Source organism: Phascolarctos cinereus, unplaced genomic scaffold, assembly GCF_003287225.1.
Source record: "Phascolarctos cinereus isolate Bilbo 61053 unplaced genomic scaffold, phaCin_HiC Scaffold_8;HRSCAF=390, whole genome shotgun sequence".
NCBI lineage: Eukaryota > Metazoa > Chordata > Mammalia > Diprotodontia > Phascolarctidae > Phascolarctos > Phascolarctos cinereus.
In genome coordinates, this window is record NW_027556291.1 from 30477908 (window position 1) to 30502166 (window position 24259).

Sequence of the window (24259 nt, forward strand, 5' to 3'; positions counted from 1 at the left end):
CATCACATTACCCTATATTGCCTCAAATGTAGATTTATGATGAAAATGCAATTATATCCCATTCAAACTCATTTTTGTCTCCATTGGATCCAAGCCCACTGAAAATACATATAGAATTGGGGGCAGTTACCATAGGCCACTTTCAACATTTTGGCTTAGGGGCCCAGAATTTAAACTTATGCCACTGCCCCTAATAAAGGAGACAAGCCCTTTCAGTAGTCACAAGATAGTGCTTACACATCTGGAAAATTAAAAACTCAGAATAGAAATGAAGGCAGAACTTCCTGCATGACACCTAGAAAACATACTACCAATCATCATACTTATTCAATCCCAAGTGGCATTTGCTTCCTGTTGTTTGGTTACATTTGGGAACTAGCAGCATGTTCTATGTCCTGGAGGTCTTAGCAAGGATCCTGCTGCCTGAGCCTATAGGCCCAGGTCACAGTTGGCAGTGCTTAGCCTACTTTTTGGACCAGACTAAAGAGTGGAGGGGAGGTGGTGGTTAGAGATTTAACTCAACAAACATTTATTCTATATCTACGGGATCAAAGAGCACTGTGCTACTTAGTTTATATAAAAACTCCAATCCTTGCTCTCCCCAGAGAGCCTGTAAATCAATCAAGGAGATAAAACATGTGGAAAAGAACAATCACACAAAATAATATATGGTGACATAAGACAGTTTCAAACAAAGTGCTACCTAAGGTCTGAGTGGGGAAAGATCTTTACTGACTGGTGGCTAGGGGAATACTTCATGGAGGGGGCATCATTAGAGATGGGCTTAAAAGGATGGTTAGATTTCAACAGCTTAAGTGGAGAGAAGACAGTGAAGGGAGGGAGGCATTCCAGGCACAGGGCACAGTATAAACAAATAGAGACATGAGAAAGCATGGCTTAATTTGCCCAGTGTGTATAGTATGCAGAGTAAAGTTATATGCTCTGATGCTTAAAAGGTAGTGTGGTGCCAGATGAGGGGGGGAAGGTGGCACTTGGATACCAGGTTGGGGAGTATAAACTGTAATTGGGAGGCAATAGGGAAGCAATCCATCCATAAGGAAGAATAATCTGGCAGGGCTGTGAAGACTGGATTGGAAGAGGGAGAGAGCACGAAGGGAGAAGCTGGGAAGCTGCTAGAATAGTCCTGGCGGCAAGTGACGAGGGCCTGTGCCAGGGTGGTGGCAATAAGAGAGAGAAGAGCAGAAATGAGCATGCAATTTGGATTCAGATGCCCTGAGTTCAAGTACATGCTCTACTACTTACTAGCTACTTGACCTTGGGTAAGTTACTTCCCTGCTTTGGGTCTCAGCTTCCTTCCCTGTAAAATAAGGTCATCAGAGTCAATGATCTCTAAGGCCTCTTCAACTCTGAATCCCATACACAGAAATTACAGAGATAGCATCAAGAGGACTTGGTAACTAATTGAATGTGTCAGGTAAAGGCTCAGACTCAAAGGCAAAGATAAAATCAAAGTTCAACACTGGAGACTAAGTGAATGGTGGTGTTCCTGAGAATCACCACGAAGTCTGAAGGATCACATTTTGAGGGAAAGAGAATAAATTCAATTTGGGAAATATTAAGCTCCAAGTTCCAGCAGGACATCTTGGTAAAGACAATCTGTAGACATTTGGAAATGTAGGTCAGAAGCCAGGGAGAGAAGTCAAGCCTAGAGAAACAGATTTGGAAATCAGCTGTACAGAGGGGCCTGGGAGTGAATGAAATTGCCAAGGGTAAGAATAGAAAGAAAGAAGAGAGCTGAGGACTAAACCTTGGAACACACTCAGTTTTAAAGGTTTGAGAAGAATAACAGGAGTCACTAGAAAGAGACAAAAACTGCATTCTCTGAGTCTTTCAGGAAATACACATACACATACATACAACGGTCATGCATCTGTAGCACTGGCTCAAAAGATACTATCCCAACTCCTACTCAGGTGCACAGTTAGGCCTGAGGGGTTGAGGTGTGTCTTTTAATGCTATATAGCTCATGACCCCCCACCAGCTGGCTGCCCCTTAAGATTATCAGGTAATACCAATTAGTAAACCAGACTTAATTAGCTTTAAGAAACAGGCACTTACTAGGGTGGTATAGTAACAGTAGCTGGTACAAAAAATTTCTTGAGAAGTCTGTGACATACTCTCTCACAAGTATATACAAAGTCCAGGGGAAAGTGCACTCACACTTAGAGAATACCTGTGGAAAATAGGCAACTCACAATTCCTGGAATTCTCAAGATGTTCCTCTTCTGGGCTCCTCGTACAGCCTTGATTCTGCATTCATTCTGTGCTTGGCTCCTGATGCAGACATTGCTATTAACTTTTCCGGGGGTACTGCTAGGATGTCAATGAGGAGACAGTAAGTCCAAAATCCTCCAACCTCTAAAGTTCACACGGTCCTTCTCTGATCAAGGGAGATAAGAAGAGGAGACTGAGGCTGAGACCCAAAGCTCTGCTCCTCCAGGAGCCCCACCCTTACCCCCCCACCCCGATTCCTTCTCGGGAGCTGAGCTGGAATACTCTGTCCTAGCTCTATATTCAATTAAAAATTGGTTACAACTAACAAGATGGTTTTATACAGACCCCAGAGGGTGTAACCAAATCCCTCAGTCAATCTGAACCGACTTCATGTTGCATCTTGGGAAGTCTCCTAACAAATTGATCATGGGTGGGATAAATGGAGTGGGATGATTTCAACATCCTTTTACATATAACATACATAGCCTGTAAACCCAGCCTGAGTCCAACAATACACTAAAGAGGGGCAGAACAAAAATTAACTTATATCTTCTCCCAATATGTGTGTAGACTTGTTGCTGTTCCTTAAGAACATTTCTGCAACATTGCAAAAGATCCACAGTTTTACCAGTGTGAGCAACTCTTTCACCAACACAGATTTTAACCCTACCATATCATAGTGAATGGTCTTTTTTGCCTTTTTTTTTTTTTTGGTGAGGTAATTGGGGTTAAGTGACTTGCCCAGGGTCACACAACTAGTAAGTGTCATGTGTCTGAGGTCGGATTTGAACTCAGGTCCTCCTGAGTCCCTATAGTAAATAGTCTTATGAATTACAATTGCTGAAAAAAAAAAATCATTACCTGGTGGTCAACCTCCTATTAATAAGCTTCTTCACACTTAGTCTAATAACAAAAATAACTGACATTTTTAAGTAATGCTTTAAAGTTTATAATGAGTTTTACGTGCATAATCTCATTTGAAACTCACACCACCTCTGCGAGATAGGTACTACTGGCATTATTATACCTATTCTTACAGATAAGGAAACTGAGGCTCACAGAAGTTGAATAACTTGCCTGCCTATGGCCACACTGCTGGTGGGTAGGATTTGAACACAGATCTTCCTGCTAAAACTAAGGTCACTTCCATGAAAAATCACTGGAGAAGAACTTTACTGGAGGTCAGGAACACCAGGAATGCCTAAAGTCATTAACATTTGCTAAACAGAGTTTGAACCACACATAAATTCTAAGTAGTCTTTTTTTGAGCTTATAAATGATCAAAGATAGGAATGTCAAAGTAAATTGTACATAAGGTTCTCTGTGGGCTGCATACAGACTTAAAAAACCACATATTAACATTATCTATGTGCTGTTGTATTTTTTATTTATTTTGTTAAATATTTCCTCATTACATCTTAATTGGGTTTGGGCCGACCAGGGGGCCACAATGGGCCAGGTGTTTGACACCTGTGATCTAAAACACTGAGGATTTTCTTGTTAATGGTGTCTTTCTCCGTTTTCCACAGGCATTAGCAATGTGTTCAAAGCCCTTGGAGCTTTACCTATTAACCTCAGTTCAGAGTTAAGCAAAAAGGAATAAGGTGTGTATGGGGGGAGGTGGGAGGTGACTTTTATCATCAGATACTGCCTTGAGACACATGTTCTATCCCATAGCTTCTCCCTCCATGCATTAACCCAGCTCCTAGCTTTCACCAACAACCACAAATTCCGAGAGCTCCAGGCAGTGGGAGACAGCAGAGGGAAGGGACGTGGGGAGCAAGTGAACATCATTCGGCAAGATTGCATCCAAGGCCATCAACACGTTTTAACTGGACCCTTAGCCTAGTCCTGCCTTTGGTACTGCACATGACCAGAAAACAGTTGGAAGTCACGTAAGGCTGTATCTAAGCTTTCCTAAATGTTATTATTATTGTTCTTATTATGATCTATTAGCAGAAGGGAAGAAATATAGAAATTGTATACAATTATATTGTATCATATTATATATTATATATTGTATATATTGCATATGTAATACATTATATATAGTGTATATATAAATATATTGTATTATATTGTAAGCAAAATAAGCATCAGGTGATTTCATATAAAATCAGCCTTTCCATAGATTATCCTCTCTCATACCTGTCAAATATACCCACATTCAAACCGAGGATTTCCTGAAAATACCAAGTGTTGATGGCATTTTCAATCCATCTTCCTTGGTGTTTTGTTAATTCATTTTATGCATAGATAGCTTCTGGGTCACCTTTAACAATTGCAGCTCTTGTCCAGAACTGATACACAGAATTTCTGGTCCATTTCAGTTGTCAAAAGACCCTGGCATGCATCTTTTACAATGAAAACATTTGCACTTTCTATCAAAGCATTTTCATGCTATGTCCATGACACTCAATGGAAGAACTGCTGTCCATTAGTGATACACTAATGCATTCTATTTCTGCACAGCTCTCTGGAAAAAAAAAAAGGTAATATAACCCATTCTCCCCAACTCTGTTTGAGTCTAAATCATGATATTGAACAATGAACTATAATTTCTGTGAAAGTAAACTCTCTCTTAACACTGAAATGGCAGAGGAATCAAAGCGAATGTGGTATTTTTAGGTGCCAACTGTGCTTATTCCCAGAAAAATCAGGAATTGCTCTGCCGTGATTGGAGACACCTGTCCATACTTAGCTTCTGAACCAGAAAATAGTAAATATAAGAGACAGAATGACCCCTATTCTATTTCTTCTCCTTTCTCTTATTATCATTCCTTTCTCATTTCTCTTTCTTATTCTTTCTTAAGAGGAAAAATAGCCTCTTGGTGTCCCACTTACATTTTAATAAGCTGGATAAGAAAATTTCTCAGTAGGGCAAAAGTATTGATTTTTTGAAAGGTGAAACCTTTCTCCATCACCAGGACATTAATGACCAAAATATTCTAACTTATCAGAGGTTTTCAGAATAAAGTTCTGAGCTTACAAAGAGGTTGATAAGGGATGTGCTCATCTTTTAGGGCCCCATTCCATATTAAGCTAACTATCACATCAGTGAAAAAAAACACATCAATAAGGCAAAGAATCACCTTTGTTTCATCTGAGCTGTCAGTGTGGGTGCTCGTTCTGGTCCCACTGGTGAAAGCTGACTGCACAGCAACACTAGACATTGTGAAGCCTACCCACCACACGGATTGTGCTTGTATAGAAAGTGGAAATGAGAAGATTAGGCCAATGGTAGATTTGATGCTAAAGACCCCCAAACCTTTCTGGTGATACAGATCACTTCTGTCTGCCACTTTGATTCCAGAGGCACGTGCTAGTATAAGAGTATGCTCTAACAATGATGTCTAGGTAAGAGAAAAATCTTCCTCTGAACTAAAGAGGTTCACAGACAGGTTCACAAACAAAGTTGGAGGGACTTTTTTTCTATCTACCTCATGATTACACATACTTTCTTTTCTCAAAAGTCAATTTTTTTTTCAAGTTAATAAGCATTTTCCTCTTCTCACTCCCCTCTAATTGAATAAAAAAATAGGAAAAAAAATCCTCATAACAAATGTGCAAAATCAAGCCAAGCAAATTCCATTACTGATCATGTCAAAATATGTTATGTCTTATTTGACATTTTGAGTCTATCACTTCTCTTCCTCTGTGCTCCTCTGGAACTGGGCTTTGTCACTGTACCGAGCAGAGTTCTAAAGTCATTCCAAGTTGTTTTTCTTTATAACGTTGTCACTGTATAAATTGTTCTCCTACTTCTGCTCACTTCACTCTGTATCACTTCACAGAGGACTTCCTATTTTCTTATGACACTGTAATATTCCATCACATTCCTATCTCTTTCATGGCCTGATAGATGATGAATCACCTCTCTACAAATACACATCTCAAAATATCCTGCAGAATTCAACAAGAACATGTACTGTACCACAGTTCAAACTGTTGCCTCCAATCACCTGCCCAGAACACTGAGCCATAAACACTGAAGAAAGGTTTTGTTTGTTTGTTTGTTTTTGTTTTTTGCTTTTTGGTGAGGCAATCGGGGTTAAGTTACTTGTCCAGGGTCACATAGCTAGTAAGTGTCATGTGTCTGACACTGGATTTGAACTCACATCCTCCTGACTCCAAGGCCAGAGCTCTATCCACTGCGCCACCTAGCTGCCCCTGAAGAAAGTTTTAAATAGATATCACTGTACTAACTAAATAAATATTCATATACCCAAGCTTCATGAGACTAAAAGCTTTCAAAATAAAGAGACCTAGAGTAGGTCAAAAATCCCATGGTGACAGGATGAGGTACATGGCATTCATGTTACTCTGTCTGTTACTGGTAGGAAGAATGCTTTGAATAATCCTATGGAAAGTGAGCCTGTGCCCTCATCCTTTTATTCAACTATACAAAGAGTTAATTTTATCCACCTATGAATTAATCTATAGAACATTAAACATAAAAGAATAATAACAAGATAGTAACTTGTCCCAGGACTGTTTTCATCTGAACCCTATTGAAAAGGATGAGAATGAGATGCTAATGATAATAATCTCCTCAAGTGCAATCCCAACTCTAAACCACCAAAGAGGATGTGGAAAACTTCTGGTTATCTATACGATCAAAAGAAACTCATCATAATGAAAATACAAGTTGGATAAAACACCAAACAGAAAGTTTGTGTACCATTAACATAATGAATGAAAGAAAAGTTACATCAAGGGCAGTGACTGAAAGTCTTTTGTTCTTGTTCAGTCATTTTTCAGTCGTGTCTGACATGTTGTGACTCTATTTGGGGTCTTCTTGGCAAAGATACCGAAGTGGTTTGCCATGTTCTTCTCCAGCTCATTTTACAGATGAGGAAACTGAGGCAAACAGGGTGAAGTGACTTACCCAGGGTCACACAGCTAGTAAGTGTCTGAGGCTGGATTTGAACTCAGTAAGATGAGTCGTCCTGACTCCAGGCCCAGTACTCTATCCACTGTGCCATCCACATGCCCACAGGGAAAAATGCTCACCATTTAAATCATCCCACAAATGCAATAATGTCAAGAACAAATGATATAAAACATCACATCTTCCAGGGAAGCGGTTTAAGAACTCTGGTTCTTCCTCGCCTTTGAGTGATTATTATTACTCCTGAAAACAGAGTATGCCTTTCAAATAATAGAGGAAATCATACCAAAAGATCATATTAATCATTTGGTGTACATGGATGTCAAGTTATATGGTTCCATTGAAAAACACATGAAATAGACCAAGGAGAAAACATTCTTCCCACCTCATGACAGAGAAAAGGTAGTGAATGAGACAGGCATTCGTGAACATGGCCAATATATTGATCTATTGTGTGACAATGCTAACTTGTTACAAGAGAGGGTTTCCTTTGGGAGTTGAAGGAGGGAAGACTAGAGCTAGAAAGAAAGGAAGAAGGAAAGGGAGAGAGATAGAGAGAGACAGAGAGACAAGCAGGGAGAGGGAGAGATAGAGACAGAGACACAGAAAGACAGAGAGAGCTAGAGACAGAGAAAGACAGACAGAGATAGAGAGACAAAGAGAGAGCATCAATGGAGAATTTATTTTAAATGCACAGAAGAGTTTTAGGGGAAGAACAGACAAATGGAACAGCATCTGGAACCAAAGTGCTGAATTTAGTATATACTTAAATAAAATAGCTGTACATAATGAGATTCCTGTTTTTCAAACCCAATATTTTTTTCCATTCTTTGTATATGGAAATGTTCCATTTGTTGGTGTTTTTCAAGTTCAGAGTAACAAAAATTTTAAAGTGAAAAAAATAGTTACTCTATCTCTTAGAAACTTTTTCTAATATCAAAATGTCATTTGGACTAAATTTTTAATTTGTAAAAATTCTTAATGTGTATCAAGGAAGAACAGATTGAAGTCTCTAAGCTCAAATCCAGACATCAAATTGAACCAACGGATGAAAGAAATACTTATAAATCCTTTGGTCTTCTCCAGGCAAGACACATCAAGCATGAGACTGCCAAGGAGAAAGCTGAGGCCAGGGATATTTAGAGACTGACTGGCAACGTGGTATAGTAGAGACCACTCAACATAGTGTCAGCAAGATCTGGGTCTGAATCTCACTTTAGCCACTTATTAGCTGTGCGACCCTGAGCAAGACATGTAACTTCCCTGGACCTCAGTTTCCTCAATCTATAAAATGAGTGTATTGGACTCAATGATCTCTAAGGTCCCTTCTAACTCTAAATGTATGACCATATGACTCTGAAGCCAAAATTTAAAGCAAAGAACACATTTAGAACAATTAACATTTATGCATAAGGTATGGTAAAATGGACAGCATCAGATCCAGAACACATCCAAACAAACAAACAAACAAAAAACATACAAGGTTAATGTTCTCATTACCCCAAGGTAGCTAAGATAGAACGCTGGGCCTGGAGTCAGGAAGACCTAACTTTAAATCCAGCTTCAGCTACTCATTAGTTGTGTAACTCTGAGCAAGTCACTTAATCTCTGTCTGCCTCGGTTTCCTCAACTGTAAAATGAGGATAATAATAGCATCTATATCACAGGATTGTTGTGTGGACTAAATGAGATAATATTTGTAAAAGTCCTTAGCATGGTGCCTAGCACATAGTAAGTACATAACAAATGCTATTTCTGTTCTCCCTTATAGAAAGAGTAGTACTACCTCATCAAAAAAGTGGAAGAGGATTGATCACTGTTCTCAAAGCACAAAATAAACAGGTTTGAAATTTACAGAAAAACTTCTGGAACTCACATTCCTCATTTTGCAAAGCAAAAGCAAAGACATTATACATATATACACACACATACATATATATGTATATGTATGTATGTGTGTGTATATATGCCCCTAGATTTGTTGAATGGCACTGAAAGTGGTTTATCTTGAGATGATGCCTATGAAACAGCTAAGACACAAGTGTGAAATTAAAAAAAATGCTCCATTGGCAATAATCAGAAGAATTTAAACAACATATCACCAAGAAGCCCAAAATAAACAGCTGAGTAATTCAGATTTGTTTATAGACATAGATATAGAAGGATTTATGCCACCAGAAATTACAGAGAGATCATCCTTAAGGATCCTACATTTATATTATGCAATGAAGTGGTAGAAACTGTGCAATAATATATCACTGCAGGCTTACAAAACATTAGCATCTGCTGGACACCTAGAAAGACAGAATCAGGCAGCTAGAATTATGCACCAGCCATTTTACAAATCCCCCAATACAAATACAAATCCCAAGATATCCTTAAGGATTCAACAAATAAAATGTGTGGAACATTTTCATCAGAATCACTATTTTGTGTTTTGAAAACCTGATGGTTCCTTCCACTGACAAAGGAGAAAATTCACCAACAGACACTGCAATAGAGACACTGAATAACTTTTTCAACAGCAGACATACGAAGAGCAATCAGGTTTGTATATCAATGGGTGAAAAGGACCATCACATTCTTTCTGACCTGGCTGTCTCTGCAAAGTCTTTTCTAAGAACACAATTTGCTAAGAGGACACTTGTTTCATAACTCAGCTGCTGAAGACTCTCATAAGTATCACTTGGCAATAAAAACTTTCTAGTAAAGGATGTGTGCAACACACAACAATGAAAAAGGGGACTGCTACCCATTACTCGAATCGGATGAAAGCATTCTAATTTTCCATATCTGTTTAAACAAATAATCCCCCAAGTGATCTCCCCAACTGTATCCATCATGTCCAGACCATACTTACAAAAAGTAAATGACAATGTTTGAGAAAATAAAAGCTTTCTTACCGCTTTCATATAGCACTGGAATAGAAGGGAATGTAGCATCAGCATATTATTTGCTGGGTCTGGACTGTCCTCTTCACAGAACGTTGGCCACGACGGGCACTGGAGACAAGTCCAGCACCTTCCAGACACCTCACTGCACACGGCCTCCTAGTCAGGTAGAGTCCTGGAGATATTACCGGGAAACAAACTATCTTAAAAGCCTTTTGTGGTTTTCAATGGAACATAAAATTCATTGCTTCCAAGATGACCCACTGTTCACTTGCACATATTCTTTGGCTCTCTCTGCCAGTCCTTTCCCAAGACTGAAGAGGGCGCTCCAGTGCCAACAGGTACTGGGCGAGGCCAGGTGAAGCCTATGTGTAGTCACTTTGGAAGCTGTAAATAGTTAACTATGACTGGTTGCTGGGGCAACCAGAAACATTTCTTTAGTGAACAGATATCTGTTCACTAGCACGTATGTTAAAAAAAAACCTTTTAAGAAAATGTCACTGTTTTTCAAATGTGTTAAAATTTCCATATAAAAGGGCAAATGTCCACTTAACCACATAAAGGAAGCACTATAATGTACCAGATTAACACTTGCAAGGTATTTGTTAAGATACTTAGGCCAAAAAAATGTGAGTCAGTAAAATATTATGACAGACAATAAGCATTTCAAGAAATAATTGGAGTTCATGATGACCCTTTAAAGTTATAATTTGCAAGTTTGAAGAGAAAATGTCTCCAAGTGGAAATGTTATTCTCTGTCCCCCTGGTTTATGATGGTAAGGTTACTTGGGAGTCATGATGCAGTATTGTGACTTTTTTTTTCTCTCACAAAATCTCTAAGGAATCCAAGGAATTAAAGTCATAAATTTAATTTCAATATCTCATAAACTGTGAGGCCAATTATTAAGGAAGTCATTTCAGAATACTGAGAGGGCCCCTCAGTGAGAAACAGCAGTCAATATGGGTTCAGGAAACACAAATCACGCCAAACTAAGTCACTTCCTTGTCACACCAGGAAGACAAGCTGAAAGACTAGAGATTATGAAGCAAACTGAACGTATCTTGAGTATAGTGATGCACAGGGGTACAATAGAACCTTACATTCTTGCAAGAGGATGAGAAAAATACGGAAGAGATGGAGTTAGTAAGAAGGAAACCCACCAGAATGAGAACCTTGGGCGCAGTATGAACTCAAGGGATGAAAGGAGAGATTGGGAGGAGAATGGGGCTGAGCAATGGACCCAGTACTACACGCAGTATGATAAATGGCTTTGTGGATCCAGCAGCAAGTAATGACATCATGATCAGCAAGTAGACAAAGTTGAAGGGCCTATTCCCCACCTTGGGAGCTAAGATTAAATACAATGTCAATATATTTGGGAAATTAATATCATATAGTTCATTAACAGAAAGTAGAAAGTGTTTAGAGTTTGAGGGGACTTTAGACGTTATCTAGTCTCTTTCATTTTAGAGATGAGCAAATAGAGACCCACAGAAGTTAAAGGACTTGCCTGAGGTCACAAAGGTGGTAAAGCCGTAAAGCCAGAATTTGAACCCAGGTCCTCTGATTCCAAATCTAGGATTCTTTATATACCAGGTTCTTGCATGAAACGAATCCATATGAAACAAGAGGGGAAACTGGCTGGCTAACTGTGTTAGGATGAAATAAGTGGGGTTTGCTGTAGGAAGAAAAAGAGTCTGTGATAACAAATTTAGACTGTGCACAATATTAACAATTCTGTATACACATAAAGCATTTTACAATTTACAAGGCATCTGCACATCCATCATCTCATTTATACCCAGCATTTAGCACAGTAGTTGACACAGAGTAGGTGCTTAATAAATGTTTATTGATTGATTGATTATCTGAGGATTAGCAGTCCTAGGAAGCAGATAGGGCAGTGATTATTACCACTAGTTTATAAATGGGAAAAGTGAAGCTTTAGAGGAAGCATGGAGTAGTAGATTGTGTGCTAGATTGGAAATCAGGAAGACCTAGGTTCAAATCCCTAATCAGGAACTTTCTAGCCACTAGCCAAGTGACCCTTGGTCAGTTACTTAACCTGTGTGCCTCAATTTCCTCCTCTGTAGCCTCTGTGGTGTCTTCTAGCTCTAAATCTATGACCCCATGATCCTATAAGTGACTTGCCCAATGTCACGCAATTAGTAAGCAGAGAAACCAGGCCTGGAATACAGTTCTTCTGACTTCAAGTCTTGTGCTCATTCAGCACCTTATACCTTGGTGCGAATTTGGGGGTGGGGGGCGGTGTAATTCTACCCTTCTGAAGAAGTATAGGGATAGCTAGGTGGCGCAGTGGATGGAGCACCAGCCCTGAAGTCAGGAGGACCTGAGTTCAAATCCAGCCTCAGACCAAACACTTGACACCTACTAGCTGTGTGACCCTGGGCAAGTCATTTAGCCCCAACTGCCTTAAAAAAAAAAGTATAATGAAAGTTAAATTTTAAAGGAAAATGTATTTACAGTTAACCATTTTCTAACAGATACAAACCTGCTCTATAGGTTATGCAAGGTCAATAAGGGAAATTCAAGAAAAGGAGGCCATACACCTAGGTTAATTGGATGATCTGGATATTTTAATAGGAGACCATTACTTCTCTTCCCTTTTCTATCACCAAGTGGATGATCATTGGCAAGATCTTCCAAGGTAAAATGCACAGGACCTACTGGATCATCACTTTCGAACCAGAAGGGACCCTCAATATTGTATAATCTGGCCCCCATATTTCTATAGAGAATAAAATAGAAACCCAAAGAACGGATATGATTTGTTCATGGTCACACAGGTGACAAGTGTCAGGAATGAGAGCCCCAGCCAGGCCTGATCCCAACTCCATTACTACAAGTTGTCTTCTGCCCTCACAGTTTACTCATATAAAATGAAAAGGAAATGAATATTCAGCTCCTCACATAGCCAGATAATCATTACAATGTAAAGTTTCTGTTTCCTTCTTCTCTATCCCCACTATTACAAGCCTGGTGTACAGACTGCATTTGGCACTAGGTGGCTAGTAGGTGGCAAAATTGGCCTACTTAGTTGTAATAACAAGGTAGGGAGATGTTCTCTAGAGGCCTGTGGGGGTTCATACACTTGTCCTCTTACCAGAGCAGGCTTTTCATAGTTTTGTACACCTCTGCTGTGTGGAAATAGATTTAGATTAGAAGTAGAGTGGCTATCACTGCAGGTAGCATTGCCATTTCAATGAAATAAAAGTAATGTCTATGTACAGTGGTGTCTGCTTTTAACACCATTAGTAAGCCCTTTGCTACCATTTAGTTATAATAAGTGCTGTAAGTCAGGCCTCCCCTGGATTTTCAAGTAATTACATAAATACAGTGTATAAGTTGGGTATGGTAGAATAGTACTTTCTCAGGAAGAAAACCCTTCTTCAGTGAATTCTTCATTATTGGTTGGGTGCCAGCTATAATACCTTAGTTTAGCCATGCTATGGACTGAGAGAGACTTATCACTGGGAGACTGGCTACAGGTGACACATTCTTTAGCCAGGGCAGTATGAAACAAAGAAAGACAAAATGGCCCCCATCATGTGTTCCACTTTCCACTTTTATGGTGACTGTGGCATTACCAGAAAATAAGATGGAGGCTGCCAGGAAACACGTACTTTGTAGGCCATTTTAAATATTAATTTAATATTTGGTCCCCTGATATGAGATATCAGAGCAACAATCAAAGAGATGACAAACTAGTAGAGGGAATGCACCAGGCCAAAATTGCCTTCCCCCCCTCTAAGTGAAAGCACAAGACAGAGAAGTTGCAGCTAAATATAAGGATAGTTTCTAGTTTTTTCCTGGGAGAAACAACTAAAGGTGGAGTTGGTTTTCTCACGTACCCAAAGGCAGTAAGAAATAACATGTTATGAGAAATTTGGTCATCTCACCTTGAAATGGTCATAAAGACAGCTGCAGCTTGCATGTTGACACCTGGTACAAAGGGTGAATTAAGCAGAGGAATTCTACAAAGAACTTGACAAGGTCCTTACACACCAAGTAAATATATAACTTGATACTCATTAACTTCAATGCAAAGGTAGGCTCAAGGGAGAATAGTGAAAAATAAGCTGGAAAATGTGGTTCAGGATTAAGAAATGAGGAAGCCAAGGCTTACAGACTACTCAGAAGTTTCTTAGCAATAGCTAGCATTTATGCAGTGTTTTTGAGGCTTGCAAAGCACTTTATAAATATTATCTCACTTGATCCTCAAACAACTCTGGGAGGTAAGTGCTATGATCGTCCCCATTTTACAGTTAAGGAAATTGAGGCAGATAGCAGTTAAGTGACTTGCTCAGGGTCACACAGTTAGTACGTGTCGGAGGCCAGACTTGAATTCAGGTCATCCTGACTCCAGGTACAGCTCCTTGTACACTGTACCACCTAGCTACCTCTAAGCCTATGCAAGACTTCTTGCTTGTATAGCACGGAGACTTTCCTCAAGAAGATAATCAGAAGATGCTAGGCATGGTGAACACTGGACAGTATCACAAAGAAGGAATTTGACTATGTCATTTGAGGAGGGAGGCTCCAGACCTGTTATTTCACTGATTTAAAGAACTACCCATATGAAAACTGTTCTCCCAGTGCAGATCAGCAAATTGTCTATGGCTGATAGTCATAGAAAAAGGGCATGGAGAGGCTAATTGGCTTGCCCATGACCACATGGTATATGTCAGCAACAGGGTTGGAATGCAGTCTCTTTGGTTCCAAGGCTGACCTTCTAGGCTACTCTCGACTATATCATAACAGAGAAGAAACTAATTGCTATGTGGGAGTCATGGCAGAATCAATCATCTCTCTAATGACTTCTCAGGGATGTTGTAGAGTAGGGAAGTTCAGGGTAGATTACACAGCCTCTGAGGTCTTTTCTGACTCTGAGATGTTGTCATTCTGTGATTTCTTGTCAAGAGAGGGATCATGGAAATAACACGTGCAATACATAACAGAGGACGGCCTCAGACCCATAACACTCACTAGTTGTGTTACTCTAGACAAGTCACTTAATCCCAATTGCCTCACCAAAAAAAAAAAAAACATAACAGAGGAGAAGGATGGAAGATGATGTACAATTATGCCTCCAAAAAAGTAGTGAAAGACAGTGAAGAGAAAAAGAATCTATGAAAAGTGTGGCATGAGACTGAATTGTCATTATATGTTCTAGGTCACCCTGTAGCACCAGAGGAATTTCTTCTTGAAAGGAAACCGAAAGGAACCTGGCAACCGTTGATTCAGGTATGCTATATGAGACAAGGAGGCAGCTAGGTAGCCCAGTGGATAGAGCATTAGGCCTGGAATCTGGAAGACCTGAGATCAAATCTGGCTTTACATAGTAACTAGATGTGTAATACCTGGGCAAGTCACTTCATCTCTGTTTGCTTTAATCCACTGGAGAAGAAAATGGCAAACCACTCCAGTATATTTGCCAAGAAAACCCCATGGACAGTAATGGCATGATATAGTCCCTGGGTGCATGAAGAGTCAAACACAATTCAACGACTGAACAACAACAACGAGATGTATTCTCATCTTATAGCATTTTTATCTGAGATCATTCTGTTGGAATAACTCTGTGTGTGTGTGTGTGTGTGTGTGTGTGTGTGTGTGTGTGTCTGTGTCTGTGTTGTGAATCATGGTGGGGAAGGGGGGAGGAAGGAGGGAAGTTTGCACTTGCCCTGGCATGCACCCTCCAGTCTCTGGCATACAATCATATATATAACCACACCAAATGCAGGCACAAGTACACTACTTTCTCACTCTCACTGCAACATACCACCAGCACACCAATGACCACAATCACCAGCCATCCCTCCACACTCCATTAATCACTGCTTCCAGGTCTGGTTCTCAACCTCCAAACTGAATGCCATTCCTGAAGCTACTTCCTGCCATTCCTAAATAGGTATTTGTGTCCCCCACAGCCTTTGGAACATACATCTTTTCTTTTTTCCCTCTTAGACATTGATCATCCCAAATTTCTGACACCAACTATCACTCTGAGAACACATATAGATGCAAATGAAGGGCAGATAACAAAGAGCCAAAAATGCAACAAATTTACCAGTGTTTCTCCAGTGATCTATACTCACCATTGATGATGGTAGAACCCCGATGGACCTCTCATACCTCAATACCAAATTTCTATATGAGAACAAGATGAACGCAAAAAGAAAAGCTGGACCTGGCTAAGTACACACAGAGAACAACCATGCTGGAGGCAGCACAATTTTGAAAGTATTGGGGGACCAATTTTTAAGATATCTGAAAGAAGGGAAGATACCAAATGGTTGGAAAAAATCACAGATGACATTACTACTTCCCAAACAGCAGTCAGGAAGCTATCAACATGTTCTGGCCCATATATTCCTTGTTATCTCTAGGCTCAAATACAAAGAACTCTAGTTTGGCATCTAAAGCCCTTTATAAGCTATCTCCTTGTATTTATTTATTTGGTATAGCCTTATTTCTATACATGTGGTCTCCACAGATAGAATGTAAACTCTTTGAGGCTAAAGACTCTTTTCATCTTTGTCTCTGTCACCCCAGGCCCTGGCACATAGTAGGTGTTTAACAGGTGCTTGTTCATTAAGATTCACCACTGTCATGAATAACATCATGTATAGAGCCCAAATAGAATAGAGATTCCTTATGGATGATGAGGGATCCTCCACATAATCCCATTTGCTGATGGCTTTGGGTTGGTTGCACAAAGCCTCAGAATACCACTGGGACTCAATGAGGTCCAAGATCACTCAAAAGAAATCAGCCTAATGATCCATACAAAGACTGAATGGATAAGCAAAGTAGCAAAACTAAGTGGATAAAGAATGCCTATCGTACAAATTACAACATATGACTGGATAGACACCTCCACTGAATCAGTCCAACAATTGTTGTGATACTGTTATTGTTGTTATTATTGTGGTTGTGGTTGAGTCATTCCATCATGTCCAACTCTTCACAACCCCATGAACCATGGTATGCCAATCCCGTCTATCTTCCATTATCTCCCGAAGTCTATCTAAGCTCACGTTTGCTGCTTCACATGACACTATCTATCCAGCTCATTCTCCACCTTCCCCTTCTCCTTTTGCCTTCAGTCTTTCTCAACATCAGGGGACTTACCAATCAGCCCTGTCCTCTTATCATGTGGCCAGAGTATTTAAGCTTCAGCTTCAGTATTTATCCTTCCAATAAATAGTCTGTATTAATTTTTTAAGTATTGAGTGATTTGATCTCCTTGCTGCCAAGAGACTCTCAAAAGTTTTCTCTAGCACCACAATCTGAAAATGTCTTGGGTAACCCTGCACAGCATAGCTCATAGTTTCACTGAGCTATGCAAGCCCCTCCACCATGACAAGGCAGTGAAGCAGCAGGGGAGTCCATCAGTACTAATGTACAATTTCTTGGCCAGGCACTACAGAAAGCCAGTGAGCTGGGTCCAAAATTGAGCAGGATGAGAGGATGCGATATAATGCAACTGAGAAAGTATGTAACACTTTCAGTAATCTCAGGATGCTACCTGAAATGAAAACCTATCTTTTTAACACTAATATTCTTCTGATGGTCATCTTCTGGTGATTCCATCTGAAATCATCCAAGAAACATAAAAGCAGAAAAGGATGTGGGCTGATCAGATAGCAAGAGTAAAGTATAACAAAGAAATGGAAAGACTGAGTGCTATAGTGGCACCATAAAAATATAAAACCTATAAGACCTAGAGGAAGGCTTCTGATGCACTGAGTAAATCCTCTATGGAGAATTAATGAGAAGACAATAACAACTGTCACACAGGATGAAAAAGCATATATGCACTGCGATCTCCATTGGTTAGAATATAAGCTCACTGAGGGCAGGGACTTTTTGCTTTTATCTTTTTATCTCCAGTGCCTACACAGTGGCTGGTATATAACAAGCTCTTAATAAAGGCTTGTTGATTGACTATTAGTGGACAGAGTGTCCACACGTAGATTACGGCATTTAAGAAAGCTATCTTTAAGTTCACATTCTTAGTAAATTTGTGACTTACAAAGTATAGTAAATAGCTCAATTCACAATGAATATCTACCTCTAAAGTATCTTGAAAGCAACTGGGTTTGTTTATAAGTTACTTGAATATACTGTAGTTTCTAATAAAATATACAGAATTACTCTGGTTTGCCTGGGTCTGAAACATGCTAAGGCTTCACTTTAATGGTCTTTTGAAAGCAAATAACGTAGAGCACATTCATGCTCAGATAGAGGTGAGACTGGATGACCTCTGAGGTCCTCACAACTCCAAGATTCTAAGATTTGGTTTTGGAATTCTTACACAAAAAGCATTTTATTGCTTTGCAGTTAGATTCCAATTCATACAAATAATGAATTCTGTGAAGTGGTTGCATGCATTTGAATTCACACTACATATTTCCATGGGGCTGGAACCAGTTACCATATTTTACATAATTATAACTTCCCATAGTGTGAATTCAAATACATGCAACCACCTCACAGGATTTATCATTCATACTAATCGAGACCTATCTGTATTATTCTTTTTTAGATGACTCCCAGAACTTGAGAAGAGAAACAGAGCAATGGGAATGACCATTAATCCTGACTGCCTGGCACAAACTACCCACCTAATACACCCTCAAAGAATACCTGAATGAATGACCAATCTTATCCTTCCCCACCAACTGCAGCCATTTTCAACCAGGGGAAAAGAAGTGAGAAAAATGAAAAAAAGTTAGAATTATGAATCATTGGAGCTAGAAGGAACCTGAGAGTTTCAGTCATCAGATCATAGGCTTGGGGTGAGTGACTTTACTTCTCCAGGCCTCAGTTCCTCATCCTCAAAACAAGGGGTTAGACTGGATGTCCCCTATTCTCCCTTCCAGCTCTAAGTTCTACAATCCTTATGGCTCAGGATCACAAATTTAGAGCTGGAAGGGGCCTCAGAAGTCAAACCTTTTCATTTTCCATACAAGGCCCAGACCTTGTATGACCAAAGTCATACAACAAGTTAAATGAACTTGAAAAATATCAGCTTTAGAGGCAGAAGCCCTGGAATTAAAACCTGTGTGATGTTGGGCAAATCACTTAATGTCTCTATGTTTCATTTTCCTCATTTATAAGATGAGAAATTTGGCCTTCCAGCTCTCAATCTATGATACTATGATCTTGGTGGTAGAGCCTAGACCAAAATCTATCTAAGAGGAAGGTGAAATGAGAGGGGTCAATCATAAAAGTATTTTACAACAGTTCATACACACTCAGAAGCAAGAAGGAATTAAAGTACCAAAAGAAACTAGAATTAGACAAAGAAGAATTAGAGCACCAACTCTTCCTCATGTGCTGGTAATCTTTCACAGAAAGATCTCAAAGCACTTTGCAAAGATTTGAAAGATCCACATCAAGAGGGTACAAACTGAATTCTATTTAATCAAGTTAATAAATATTGTATTGAGCTCCAACATGGAGAAACCATAGAAGAGGTTAAAGACTTTCTTTTTATTGCCATGGCATAAGATATCTAATTAGAATGTATTTGTTCTTAACCACAGAAACAAATACGGGAAGTGAACAGTTGATTAAGAAGATGACATTTGAAAATGAGATTTGGACTTCTGGACCAACTTAATTTTTAAAAGACATGTATATGTAACTCAGATCTTAAGCCTAGAGCATTTGGATAAGACTCTCCTCATTGGTGGGACAAATGATGACACGATACTCTGTCCTTGCGTGAGGAGTGAAGTTGGTACAAGGGCTTTGGAGAGAAGAGACCTTCTTCCCCTTGACTTACAGGACACTGCAGTTCCTGACTCTCTTCAAGGAGAGACCCGAGGAGAAAGAAAACAGGCTTTGAGATGCAGAAATGTAGGGGAAATCTAAATCCTCTACATGTCCCTGATTTCCAGCTTGCATCCCTGGAGACTTTGAGGAACTACTCCTTGAGGGAGCTGCAACCCCCTCTCACTCTTAGCTAAGCTGAAATATCTCACTCCTAGTGAGACTTGTAGTCCATCTTTTTCTCTCTAGTCAATACTCAAAGTTTCCTTGGAAGAGGAGTGGTTAAGATTCTGGATATCGATAGATATAGATACAGATCTATACATATTCATGCCTCATTTAGACAATCTATGTGGAAATACATATAGCCTGCATGAGCAACACACAGATCCTCGACATAAAAGATGGAAGCAAAGGTAGAAAAGTGGATGAACACAAAAGTGTAACATGGTCTGGTAAAAATAGTGTCAGAAGTGCTAAAGCTCAGAATAAATTAAGCCTGAAAAGGAACACTACACATAATAAAAGTATTTGTTTGGAGGCAGATTTAGCTACATTAGGGAAAAGAGGAAATCAAAGACAAGCTAGGACTGCAGGTTGAGGTGGATCATACAGGACAATGGAGAGAAGTCAGAGTTATTCAACTTATTTTTTTGTTTGTTTTCTCTAAGAAGAATGATCTTTTGAGTGCAAAGGACATAACAAAAATGGTTACTAAGGAGTTATATGCCAAGTAGGGAGATAGGAAAAGACCCACTAGGAGTTCTTAATGAATTTGAGTCACCAAGCCTAGATGTACTGCATCTTAACGTACTGAAAAGAATGGCAAATGTAATTACTGAGCCACTCATGAAGAACAGGGGAGGGGCTACAAGATTGGAAAAAGGCAAAACTTTCCCAATTTTCAAGAAAAGTAAAGAGATCAGAACCTGCAAACTAAAGACAAGTGAACCTGACTTGGATTCCTGACAAAATTCCAGAACCTACTGTTAAAGCAATTTTAAGTCAACAGGTAGAAAAGAAAGCAATAACTATACAAAGAGTTAGAATGGCTTCACCATGCCAGACTAACCTTATTGTCTTTGATTATACTCAGAGTTCCTAGGTAGATGGTGTGAAAGGCTGTGTGGTTCAGTGGACAGAGAAATGGCCTTGCACACATATTGACCATGTGATCCTGAACAAGTCACTTCATCTCTTAGTGTTCTGGGTTACTCTCTGAAGAGTATGAGTTATGGAAAAGGTGTTGCCCTTTATTGGGAGAAGAAGTATCCTCACTCAGGAGTTGCTTACACCAGTGAAGTCACAGGTCCAGGCCCTCTCCGTATCATTACTGTGCTAGGTTGGTAGTGAACTTAGAGAAATGAGAGAAGAGAAAAGGCTAAAAACAGAGACTGTGGCAAACAAGCTAAAGTGTGACTAAGCACAGAGACTGTCAAGTAGCAATGAGGTATGGGCCCAACTGATGCTGTGACAGCAGGAATTTCTATAGGGCAAAATCAGCTTAATCTCATAAATTAAAGGGATGAGGATTCACATCTCAAGAATGTCCGAAGACCAGGAGAGCAAGTTATTCTAGAGTAGCAGCTAAGAAAACTTAAAGTAGCAGCCAATGTAGAACTGAAGAAAAAGAAGGATAGTTGAAGGGATAAGTCTCTACCTCCACTCCAGGGTATTCTCATAGTGGCGACTTCTCCACCTTGTGGCCTCTTCCCCCCACTGGCAAGTTCCTCTCTGGAACATCCATTAGAGGAAGTGCTCATGCCAGCCATGCTTACCTCTACCCTGACTCAGCTCCTGACTCTGGAAACTACTTTGCCACCTTGTCCCCTTAACCTTCATCATCACTGCCCCCCCAACACACTTTTCAACTCCCCTGTGATGTATTGTCTTTCCCCTGTATTTGTCGCCCTAGGTTTAATACAATATTTAGCACACTGTAAGCCTTAATAAATGCTTTATCTAGTAGGGCAGCTAGGTGGCACAGTGGATAGAGCACCGGCCCTGAAGTAAGGAGGACCTGAGTTCAGATCTGGCCTCAGACCAAACACTTGACACTTAATAGCTGTGTGACCCTGGGCAAGTCACTTAACCCCAATTGCCTAAAAAAAAAATAGAGTGGACCTATGATTGAACCTACAGTTTCTTTGGGGCAGATAGGTGGCGCAGTGGATAGAGCTCTGGCCTTACAGTCAGGAGGACCTGAGTTCAAATCCGACCTCAGACACTTGATACTAACTAGCGGTGTGACCCTGGGCAAGTCACATAACCCTAATCCCCAAAGGGGGGGGGGGAATAAATGCTTTATCTAATCTTATCTGAAGGAACTGAAAGCTGTGATAAAGGCAGAAAGTAGACCGAACTTATTCGAGACAATGGAAGAGGTAGGAGGGCAGGTTGTTAAAGTTGGAGAGCAGCATTTCCTGGTTTTGTATCATGAAGACGTTGCCATTCCATGAGATGAAGAGGGCCATGGAAGGATCAAGTCAGCGTATGCCTGAGGTAGGGTGGTGGAGGATGCTGTGTGTCAGGCTGCTGATGGGGTGAGCACCAGGAATAATGAAGTCCCCAAGAAAGGCAGTGGAAGTGGGGTGAAGGGAGAACTAGAGGTCAACAGATAATAATAGCATTTTAGTGAATGGCATATTAATACATTTCATTTGAATAACAATACATTTCATTTCTAAAACAATGGTCTCCCAAATACCAAATTATATAACATGTCTAAAGGGCTTTGCAAATATTAAAACACTATATACATGTTAGCTATTACTATTAAATATATTTTGTTACAAAACATGACACATGAAGTATTGAAATAAATTCTCAATAAAAATGTCTATGTGAAATAGGAATACTGAATACAGTCAACCCTTACTAATTAATTTTGATATGTTAAAAAATGATTATGAGTGGCCAGCATGTATTTTAATTTACACACTGAAAAAGTAATTCCTTCTCTGAAAAGTAAATGGATACATGAGATGAAGATACATGAAATGAACATTTTATTTTCTCAATACAGCATACCGTAACATCCTCATGGCAGACACATTACCAAATTACTCAGAAAACACTAAAAAGAAAAGTGAAGCAAAGTTATCTGACAAAGCATTCAACAAAACATATTTTCATTTTAAAAAGAAAGCACTTAACCAGTATGGTTGGATGGGATCCAGTGAATTTGTTCTGCCTGTCACTGAAAATTGTGTTTAGAGATCATTTCCAATGTTATGGTTTCACAGTGAGGCAGTTTGCTAAAAATGTTAGCTAGCTTCTTTTCATTTGATGGTACAGACTCTTGCAATCCAGCTGTGAAGAATGTAATGCTTCCTACCTTTACACTAGACAGTCATTCACAGAAAGGCATGTGTGAAAAGAGAATGGATATCTAGATTTGGTCTCTGTATTAAATAACCTTTATCCCTTCCATTTTTCTTCTTCCTTATCCCTTAACTTTCTTAGGTTACTTTTTAATTTTTCCTTTTTATTGGTATCTTGCATTTTTTCAATATCTTTATTTCAAAATAGAAAGCAAAACTAACCAACACATGAATCAAATCTGACAGTGTATGCACTGTGTCACATCCATGGTTCCCCACCACTACAAAGAAGTCCCTTCTCTTCACTTCTAAGTAGCTAGGACCCCACATCAAAGAGGCTCCTGAATGTCCTGTATCCTGCTTTGGGATGAGTCTACCTTATTCATTTCCTGAGGGTATATATGCCCTCACAGGCTAATCTTTCATTGTCTCATGAAATATGACACCATCAGTTGTCTGGAGACACTGAAACTTGAGGCTGAATAAGCTCTGATAGCCATGCAAAAGCTGGGGTCTTCCTTCTGCCCACCCTGGCCTTCCTGCTCCTTGGGATGAAGAAGAAGAGGCCAGGGCCTCACCCAGAGAAGGTAAACTGGCAGATCCTCCTGGACCAATCAAGACAGCTCCCTACTTCAAGAAAGTGGAAGCCTACCTTAAACAGCAGAGGGACACCCCTTAAGAATATAAAGGTTGGGGGCAACTAGGTGGTGCAGTGGATAGAGCATCGGCCCTAGATTCAGGAGGACCTGAGTTCAAATCCGGCCTCGGACACACAACACTTACTAGCTGTGTGACCTTGGGCAAGTCACTTAACCCCAATTGCTTTGCCAAATATATATATATATATATATATATATATATATATATATATATATATATATATATATATAAAGGTTGTATTGATTAAATGAGATAATATTTGTCTTATAAAAGGGCTTAGCACAGTGTATAGCACATAGTAGGTGCTATATAAATGCGCATTCTCTTCCCTTTCCCCTTCCCACTGCAGAGGTGGGGCCAACTGGCTAGTCCTGAGCTGACTGGGGATAAAAGGCCTCAGAAACTTGCCACTTCTGCCAGAGCACCAGCTCCCTCGTAACCATTTGGGATTCGC

The 24259-nt window shown here is 39.8% G+C and overlaps 1 long non-coding RNA gene across 7 annotated transcripts in view; it reads right to left on the reverse strand.

Annotated features, from left to right (window-relative positions):
• The window catches only part of LOC110199992 (uncharacterized), a 115416-nt gene that overhangs the window by 27737 nt on the left and 63420 nt on the right, over positions 1 to 24259 (reverse strand). For 6 of the 7 annotated variants that reach the window (XR_002322136.2, XR_013483738.1, XR_013483736.1 and 3 more), the window contains 3 exons: positions 11529 to 11696; positions 10030 to 10192; positions 2217 to 2401 (listed from right to left, as the gene is read on the reverse strand). This is a non-coding gene — a long non-coding RNA (uncharacterized LOC110199992). The remainder of the gene's footprint in view (positions 1 to 2216; positions 2402 to 10029; positions 10193 to 11528; positions 11697 to 24259) is intronic. The other variant, XR_013483739.1, reaches the window with a different exon arrangement.